Source organism: Oncorhynchus gorbuscha, linkage group LG20 (genome assembly GCF_021184085.1).
Source record: "Oncorhynchus gorbuscha isolate QuinsamMale2020 ecotype Even-year linkage group LG20, OgorEven_v1.0, whole genome shotgun sequence".
NCBI classification, from domain to species: Eukaryota; Metazoa; Chordata; class Actinopteri; order Salmoniformes; family Salmonidae; genus Oncorhynchus; species Oncorhynchus gorbuscha.
Window position 1 is genome coordinate 2,078,333 of NC_060192.1, and position 10,000 is coordinate 2,088,332.

Genomic DNA, 10,000 nt, shown 5'->3' on the forward strand with positions numbered 1-10,000 from the left:
AATGGGGATGCCCATTCCCAATGTCCTACAGACATACTGTACCATTGCCTGTGAAAGTGATCCTTCCCCTCTTTCCTCATCTTCCTGTCAATCTGTCACACGCACACGCACACACACCTATAGTACACAAGTCCGAGTGGCCATTTGATTAATTGTTCAGCAGTCTTAAGGCTTGTGGGTAGAAGCTGTTGAGGAGCCTTTTGGTCCTAGACTTGGTGCTCCGGTACCGTTTGGCGTGCGGTAGCAGAGAGAACATTCTATGACTTGGGTGACTCGAGTCTTTGCCAATTTTTTGGGCCTTCTTCTGACAGCGACTATTATATACTGTAGATCCTGGATGTCAGGAAACTGGCCCCAGTGATGTACTGGGCCGTACGCACTACCTAGGTTGCATGATTAGGTTACATGATTAAACCAGGGTTAGGTTACATGATTAAACCAGGGTTAGGTTACATGATTAAACCAGGGTTAGGTGCATGATTAAACCAGGATTAGGTTACATGATTAAACCAGGGTTAGGTGCATGATTAAATCAGGGTTAGGTTACATGATTAAACCAGGGTTAGGTTACATGATTAAACCAGGGTTAGGTTACATGATTAAATCAGGGTTAGGTTACATGATTAAACCAGGGTTAGGTTACATGATTAAACCAGGGTTAGGTTACATGATTAAACCAGGGTTAGGTTACATGATTAAATCAGGGTTAGGTTACATGATTAAACCAGGGTTAGGTTACATGATTAAACCAGGGTTAGGTTACATGATTAAACCAGGGTTAGGTTACATGATTAAACCAGGGTTAGGTTACATGATTAAACCAGGGTTAGGTTACATGATTAAACCAGGGTTAGGTTACATGATTAAATCAGGGTTAGGTTACATGATTAAATCAGTCTATGACTAGAGTGACTGGAGTTTTTTCCTATTTTTAGGGCCTTCCTCTGACACCGCCTGGTATAGAAGTCCTGGATATCAGGAAGCTTGGCCCCAGTGATGTACTGGGCCGTACGCACTACCTTCTGGAGCACCTTATGGTCAAATGCTGAGCAGTTACCATACTAGGTCGGAGATGCAACCAGTCAGGATCCTCTCAATGGTGCAGCTGTAGAACTTCTTGAGGATCTGGAGACCCACGTCAAATCTTTAAGTCAATGTTAATTGGGGCCTGTTTCGGCCCTCCTTTTCCTGTAGTCCACGATCAGCTCCTTTGTCTTTCTCACATTGAGGGAGAGGTTGTTTTCCTGGCACCACACTGCCAGTTCTCTGACCTCCTCCCTATAGGCTGTCTCATTGTTGAGGGAGAGGTTGTGGTCCTGGCACCACACTGTCAGTTCCCTGACCTCCTCCCTATAGGCTGTCTCATTGTTGAGGGAGAGGTTGTGGTCCTGGCACCACACTGTCAGTTCTCTGACCTCCTCCCTATAGGCTGTCTCATTGTTGAGGGAGAGGTTGTGGTCCTGGCACCACACTGCCAGTTCTCTGACCTCCTCCCTATAGGCTGTCTCATTGTTGAGGGAGAGGTTGTGGTCCTGGCACCACACTGTCAGTTCTCTGACCTCCTCCCTATAGGCTGTCTCATTGTTGAGGGAGAGATTGTGGTCCTGGCACCACACTGTCAGTTCTCTGAACTCCTCCCTATAGGCTGTCTCATTGTTGAGGGAGAGGTTGTTTTCCTGGCACCACACTGCCAGTTCTCTGACCTCCTCCCTATAGGCTGTCTCATTGTTGAGGGAAAGGTTGTGGTCCTGGCACCACACTGCCAGTTCTCTGACCTCCTCCCTATAGGCTGTCTCATTGTTGAGGGAAAGGTTGTGGTCCTGGCACCACACTGTCAGTTCTCTGACCTCCTCCCTATAGGCTGTCTCATTGTTGTTGGTGATCAGACTGTTGTGTCGTCAGCAAACTTAATGATGGTGTTGGAGTCGGCGAATTCTTACAAGGCACCCCGCCCTCATCCCCCTTTTTCTCCATCTTTTCCTCACGCGCACGACAGGGCCTGGTCTCGACAAAGCAGTATATCCTTCGCGTCAGACTCATTAAAGAAAGAATCTTCGTCCACTTCGAGGTGAGTAATCGCTGTTCTGATGTCCAGAAGCTTTTTTTGGGGCATAAGAGACGGTAGCAGCAACATTATGTACAAAATTAGTTCCAAAAAAACAAAATAGCACAGTTGGTTAGGAGACCGTAAAACGGCAGCCACCCCCTCCGGCGCCATTATTCACTGTACATGATGTGTTACCCAGTTCTTTGTTTGAGACAGCCAACTGAATGAATGGGCAGAAAGACAAGAATGTTGTCTATGCATCAGTGCATTGTACCCTGTGTGTAAAACACCGTCCCTCAGTCTGACAGACCTGGATCAGCAATGTAGTTAAGGGTTAGCATCAGAGAAGCTGCTCCTAAAACTAGCTTGTACATCAGCAATGGATACGTCCAAATTATACTGCCTACTCATTCCAAAACCCTCTCCCAAAAGTTATCCCGCTCAAGGTTTTCCCTTACAACAGATCGAGGATTCGATTTCACAACCACTCAGCGCCCCCTGGTGTGTGGGAGGAGTCACTGACCTTCATCATCAGCACCACAGTGTTGAGTGCGATCATGGTCATGATGGAGTACTCAAAGGGCGGCGACACCACAAACTGCCACATCTTATACTGAAACGACTGCTTGTCAGCTGGCATGTAGCGCGTCAGAGGCTTGGCATTGATGGCAAAGTCGATACAAGCTCTCTGTGTTGGAGGTGGGAGGGAGAGAGACGGAGGGACGGAGGGAGACAAAGAGAGATGAGGCAGGATAGAGGGAGGGAGAGAACAAAGTACATAAAAAAAAACATTTTAAGATTATCTTAGAAGTATCTTATGTATAAGTTTGTGAAACTCACTCATCTCCCTAATCAGATCTGATATTGTTCAAACACTGATTATTAGTATAAAAAAAGCTAAACATAAAGTAACAACTAAGGCTCTACACAATTCTGGGAACTTGGAAGAAATCCAAGTTCAATCAGGAGTTCGGGAAAATTAGGGAATTTATTGAAAGTTCTGGGAATTGTCCTAGTAAGGACCAAGGTACAATCAAATGAAAAACATCAAAACTAACGTCCCACAGGCGCTAGCATGCATCCCAACAGTTTCCAGACGTGTTTAATATCTTCACACAAGGCATCAAAACCAGTCTCTCTGATCACACGCCAGTAGTTTACCAACCTGAAGCACAAAACCTTGCGTCCCAAATGGCACCCTATTCCCTTTATAGTGCACCATAAATGGAATAGGGTGCCACTTGAGACACACTAGGTGAAACTCTCTATGATGTAGGAAATAGAGAGAGCTGGATGGATTACACTGGGCTGGTTGCTTCACAGGTGTGTTGCTGTTCTTTTGTGTGTGATGTGTTTTGAGGGAAAAAACAGGCTAGCAAGGAAATGAGCTGAAAAAGTCCACAGGCGCTGTAACTGGTGCTGTAACTGGTGCTGTAACTGGTGCTGTAACTGGTGCTGTAACTGGTGCTGTAACTGGTGCTGTAACAGGTGCTGTAACTGGTGATGTAACTGGTGCTGTAACTGGTGCTGTAACTGGTGCTGTAACTGGTGCTGTAACTGGTGATGTAACTGGTGATGTAACTGGTGCTGTAACTGGTGCTGTAACAGGTGCTGTAACTGGTGCTGTAACAGGTGCTGTAACTGGTGCTGTAACTGGTGCTGTAACTGGTGCTGTAACTGGTGCTGTAACTGGTGCTGTAACAGGTGATGTAACTGGTGCTGTAACTGGTGCTGTAACTGGTGATGTAACTGGTGATGTAACTGGTGCTGTAACTGGTGCTGTAACAGGTGCTGTAACTGGTGCTGTAACAGGTGCTGTAACTGGTGCTGTAACTGGTGCTGTAACTGGTGCTGTAACTGGTGCTGTAACTGGTGCTGTAACTGGTGCTGTAACTGGTGCTGTAACTGGTGATGTAACTGGTGCTGTAACTGGTGCTGTAACTGGTGCTGTAACTGGTGCTGTAACAGGTGTTATCCAACACTGGGCCAGTTTGAACAGAGGAGCGACAGGAATGACTTGGCCTTGTATTAATAACTGTCTGTGCAAGTTGAATCAAAAAGTACCTTTTGGGTACCAGGCAACTAGGTTTGAGTGTTTGTGTGTGTGTGTGTGTGTGTGTGTGTATGTGTGTGTGTGTGTATGTGTGTGTGTTTTTCTCTCCATGTGTGTGTTTTTGTGTATGTGGTGTCTTTCTCTCTCTGTGTGTGACTGCGTGTGTTCAGAGAGAATACTGTACCTCGTTCTTCTCCAGACTACACTCTGACATGGCCTTGTCTCCCTACTCCTTGAAGGAGTGTGTGTGTGTGTGTATGTGTACCTCGTTCTTCTCCAGACTACACTCTGACATGGCCTTGTCTCCCTGTTCCTGGAAGGAGTGTGTGTGTGTGTGTGTGTGTGTGTGTGTGTGTGTGTGTGTGTGTGTGTGTGTGTGTGTGTGTGTGTGTGTGTGTGTGTGTGTGTGTGTGTGTGTGTGTGTGTGTGTGTGTGTGTGTGTGTGTGTGTGTGTGTGTGTGTGCCTCGTTCTTCTCCAGACTACACTCTCACATGGCCTTGTCTCCCTGTTCCTGGAAGGTGTGTATGTGTGTGTGTGTGTGTACCTCGTTCTTCTCCAGGCTACACTCTGACATGGCCTTGTCTCCCTGTTCCTGGAAGGTGATGATGATGAGAGCCACAAAGATGTTGACGAAGAAGAAGGGAAAGACCACAAAATAGACCACATAGAAGATAGAGGTCTCCATCCGGAAGCCTGGGCTGGGGCCCTGGTCCTCATAGGTGGCATCCACAGAATGCTTTAGGACCCTGGAGAGAACAGGCAAACACAGAGGCATTTATAGATGAAAAGGGGCAGGGTAAATGTGGCCCTAGTGGCTGAACTTGTGTCAGTTTCACATTTTTCACACTAATGGTTAGGGTTAGGATTGGGAGAGGGGAAGCTGATCCTAGAACCTAGAGGAAACTTCACTCCGGGGCTACACAAACATGAGACAATGCCAATTACACTGAACTAAGAAGACAAACATTTTATTTTTATTTTACCACGCAAGTCAGTTAAGAACAAATTCTTATTTTCAATGCCGGCCTAGGAACAGTGGGTTAACTGCCTGTTCAGGGACGGCCTAGCAACAGTGGGTTAACTGCCTGTTCAGGGACGGCCTAGGAACAGTGGGTTAACTGCCTGCCCAGGGACGGCCTAGGAACAGTGGGTTAACTGCCTGTTCAGGGACGGCCTAGCAACAGTGGGTTAACTGCCTGTTCAGGGACGGCCTAGGAACAGTGGGTTATCTGCCTGTTCAGGGACGGCCTAGCAACAGTGGGTTAACTGCCTGTCCAGGGACGGCCTAGGAACAGTGGGTTAACTGCCTGTTCAGGGACGGCCTAGCAACAGTGGGTTAACTGCCTGTTCAGGGACGGCCTAGGAACAGTGGGTTAACTGCCTGCCCAGGGACGGCCTAGGAACAGTGGGTTAACTGCCTGTTCAGGGACGGCCTAGCAACAGTGGGTTAACTGCCTGTTCAGGGACGGCCTAGGAACAGTGGGTTAACTGCCTGTTCAGGGACGGCCTAGGAACAGTGGGTTAACTGCCTGTTCAGGGACGGCCTAGCAACAGTGGGTTAACTGCCTGGGTTAACATGCAACTATTGTGCATATGTTAAGTAATGTACAGGGCTTTTGTATACAGCAATAATAATAATAATAATCTAAGACAATTTCCCTCTGGAGGACATGACAGTTTATTCTATCCTAACTAGCTTAATTGTTATAGCCAATACAGATGGCAGCCAAGGTAGGGCACATACAGAGCCTTCACAAAGTATTCATGCCCCTTGACTTGTTCCACATTTTGCCTGAATTCAAAATGGATGAAGTCCATTTTTTCCCCACCCATCAACACACAATATGGCATAATGTCAAAGTCATTTTTAATTTTTTTGCCAATGTATTAGAAATGAAATACAGAATTTATTTACACCCCTGAGTCAATACATGTTAGAATCACCTTTGGTAGCGATTAGAGCTGTGAGTCTTTCTGGGTAAGTATCTAAGAGCATCGCACACCTTGATTATACAATATTTGCACATTCTTCTTCTTAAAATTCTTCAAGCTCTGTCAAGTTGTTTGCTTATCATTGACAGCCATTTTCAAGTCTTGCCATAGATTGTCAAGACAATTTTAAGCCAAAACTGTAACTAGGCCACATTAGGAACATTTACTATTTTTTTGGTAAGCAAGACAATGGCCTTGTGTTTTAGGTTTGGTTATTGTCTTGTTGAAATGTGAATTTGCCTGTTGGAAAGCAGACTGACTCAGGTTTGCCGCTAGGATTTTGCCTGTGCTTAGCTCTATTGTGTTTATTTGTATTTGTAAAAATATCCCTTGTCCTTGCCCGTGAGAAGCATACCCATAACATGATGCAGCTACCACCATGATTGAAAATAGTGATGTGTTGTATTGGATTCGCTTTGTATTCAAGATATTATATATATATATACAGTTTTCACCTATCACAGTCATTCCACTATGTAACTGTTTAAAGTCACTATTGGCCTTCCTTCCTCTGCAGCGGGATATTCACTGTCTGCTTATTTCTTTGTGCCCTTCTTTGTGAGGCAACGGAAAACCTCCACGGTCTTTTGTGGTTGAATCAGTGTTTGAAATTCACTGCTCGACCGAGGGATCTTACAGATAATTGTCTCTGTGGGATGTGGGATACAGAGATGAGGTAGTCGTTCAAAAAATCATCTTAAACACTATTATTGCACACAGAGTGAGTCCATGCAACTTATTTAGGCCATAACAAAAGGGTTGAACACTCAAGAGATTCCCTAATATTTTATTAATTTGTAAAAAATTCTAAAAACATAATTCCACTCTGACATTATGGGGTTTTGTGTGTCGGCCAGTGACACACATTCTAAGTGTCATTTATATTCAATTGAGTCACAAATTCTTTCTGAAGGCACTGATTAGGATATGTGTTGTACAAGCATGTTGTGAAATAAAATGCTATACATTTACTGGAACAAAACAAGCCCAATATTGATCTGTCACCTCCAGGGGATATTACTATAAAGCATGGAATAATAGAATGTTCCCCAGGTCCACCATTTTATTTCACAACCTGCTTGTACAACACAGAAAGTATTTATACCCCTTGACGTTTTACACATTTTGATACAGCCTTGTTCTAAAACAGATTAAATCCTTTTTTCACTCATTAATCAACAAACAATACCCCACAATGACAAAGCATTTTTGACCATTTATAAAAATCTAAAATATCTAAAGTGAAACATGACATTTACAGAAGTATTCAGACCTTTTACTCAGTACTTTGTTGAAGCACCTTTGGCATTGAGTCTTCTTGGGTATGAAGCTACAAGCTTGGCACATCTGTATTCGGGGAGTTTCTTCCATTCTCCTCTGCAGATCCTCTCAAGCTCTGTCAGGTTGGATGGGGAACGTTGCTGCACAGTTATTTTCAGGTCTCTCCTGAGATGTTCGATCAGTTTCAATCGGCCACTCAACGACATTCAGAGACTTGTCCCGAAGCCACTTCTGCATTGTCTTGGCTGTGTGCTTAGGGTCGTTGTCCTGTTGGAAGGTGAATCTTCGCCCCAGTCTGAGGTCCTGAGCGCTCTGGAGCAGGTTTTCATCAAGGATCTCTCGGTACTGTGCGCCTTTCATCTTCCCCTCGATCCTGACTAGTCTCCCAGTCCCTGCCGCTGAAAAACATCCTCACAGCATGATGCTGCCACCACCATGCTTCACCGTTGGGATGGTGCCAGGTTTCCTCCAAACATGACGCTTGGCGTTCAGGCCAAAGAGTTCAATCTTGGTTTTATCAGAGCGGAGAATCATGTTTCTCATGGTCTGAGAGTCTTTACGTGACTTTTGCCAAACTCCAATCGGGCTGTCATGTGCCTTTTACTGAGGAGTGGCTTCCGTCTGGCCACTATACCATAAAGGCCTGATTGAATTTACCACAGGTGGACTCCAAGTTTTAGAAACATCTCAAGGATGATCAATGGGAACAGGATGCACCTGAGCTCAATTTCGAGTCTCATAGTAAAAGGTCTGAATAGTTATGTTAATAAGGTATTTCAATAAAAAAAAGTACATTTGCTCAAAATTCTTAGTAAGTACAATGGTCTATTTTTTCTCTCAACATTTGATTTGTTTTGAGTTCAAGCAACTCAATTCTTTTTAGGTAATATCACATATAAAGTATACAATTATTTATAGGTAATATCACATATAAAGTATACAATTCTTTTTAGGTAATATCACATATAAAGTATACAATTCTTTTTAGGTAATATCACATATAAAGTATACAATTCTTTTTAGGTAATATCACATATAAAGTATACTTTGTTTAGGCAGATGTCATTGTTTACATTATATATGTTTTCATCATTAATTATGTGTTTCAAGTAGATTATATTTAAAAATATATTTTAAAGTTCCATTTATTTGAAATGTATTTTGTCACGTTCGTTGAGTGCAAAGTTCCACAAACTTTATTTCAGTGAAACTTAAATAAACAAAGAACAAACGAACCTGCCGTTCGTAGCGCACACTGCCCTAAACAAAACACAAACAATATCCCACAAAGCAGGTGGGAAACAGACCACACTGAGTATGATCTCCAATTAGAGGCAACAGCCGCCTCCAATTGGGAACCATACTCACACCAACATAGAAATAGAAATGCTAGAAACCCCCCGTAGTCATGCTCTGACCGGGCGTGACATTGTCTTGTTTGGGGGAGGAGCTCTTTAGAATAATACCCAGCATGCTTTGCAACTGTACATTTTTACATTTACGTTTTGGTCATTTAGAAGATCTTTCTTTGTAGTAATGAACAACATGAAGAAACGTACTTATTGCACCAAAACATATGACGTTTAGAAGATATATTTATTGAGTAGCAACAGCTTGAAAATATTGATTATGTGGCATGTTTATGTAACTCAAACATATGTAACAAAACTCACTTTACATAACTTATACCGTGTTGCCCTGCATTATCACTTGGGATTAATGATGTGGAAGGAGAACGAGAGAATGACAGAGGGGGGGGTGGAGAGAGAGCGATGAAAAATGACTGACAAGCCGAGGAGAGCACATAAGACACTCCAGCACCGTGAAGATTCTACATGCCATATAAATCAGGGTAATGATGAGGGACATACTGTATCTCTGACTAGCGCGGTCTCCTCCTGAACATTAACTCTATGCAAGCATGCACACAATCAGAAACATACACATACATACACACATATATACACACACCTCCCACTGGAGCTCGCCCCACCTAGCATCCCTCTGAGAGCATTTATTTCCCCCCATAGCACTTTGGCCTTTGAATTGGATGTAAAATGTACGTTCAATAGGGGTTGAAGGACCCCGTTGGGGTCCTCTCGTCTGCCCGGGAAGCTGACTGGCTACCCTGTGGTTATGTGAGTAGGTGATGTGTAGGTGATTGGCTAGCCAGTGATTATGTGACTGGGTTCTTTCCAGTAATTGGCTGGCCTGATCCACTCTCTGCAGCCTATTGGCTGGTGTGAGGCGTGGGCTACTCACATTGGCCAGCCCTCCCCGGTGGAGACGGTGAAGAGGGTGAGGAAGGCCCACAGCACGTTATCATAATGGAACTCGTACTTTCTCCACTCACGATCCTGGGCCGCCACGTCATCACGGTCATAGTCCAGAAACTTACCCCTGATGAAGGAGAGAGAGAGAGGAGAGAGAGAGAGAGAGAGAGAGAGAGAGAGAGAGAGAGAGAGAGAGAGAGAGAGAGAGAGAGAGAGAGAGAGAGAGAGAGAGAGAGAGAGAGTAGCACAATATTGTATTAGAATATTGTAGGTGAATTGCTCAAGCTACAGAACCAGTCAAAAGTTTGTTTTTTCTTTTGACTATTTTCTACACTGTAGAATAATAGTGAAGA

The 10,000-nt window shown here is 44.1% G+C and overlaps 1 pseudogene; it reads right to left on the reverse strand.

The window, feature by feature from the left end:
* Positions 1-10,000, reverse strand: part of LOC124006935 — a 230,217-nt pseudogene that overhangs the window by 42,985 nt on the left and 177,232 nt on the right.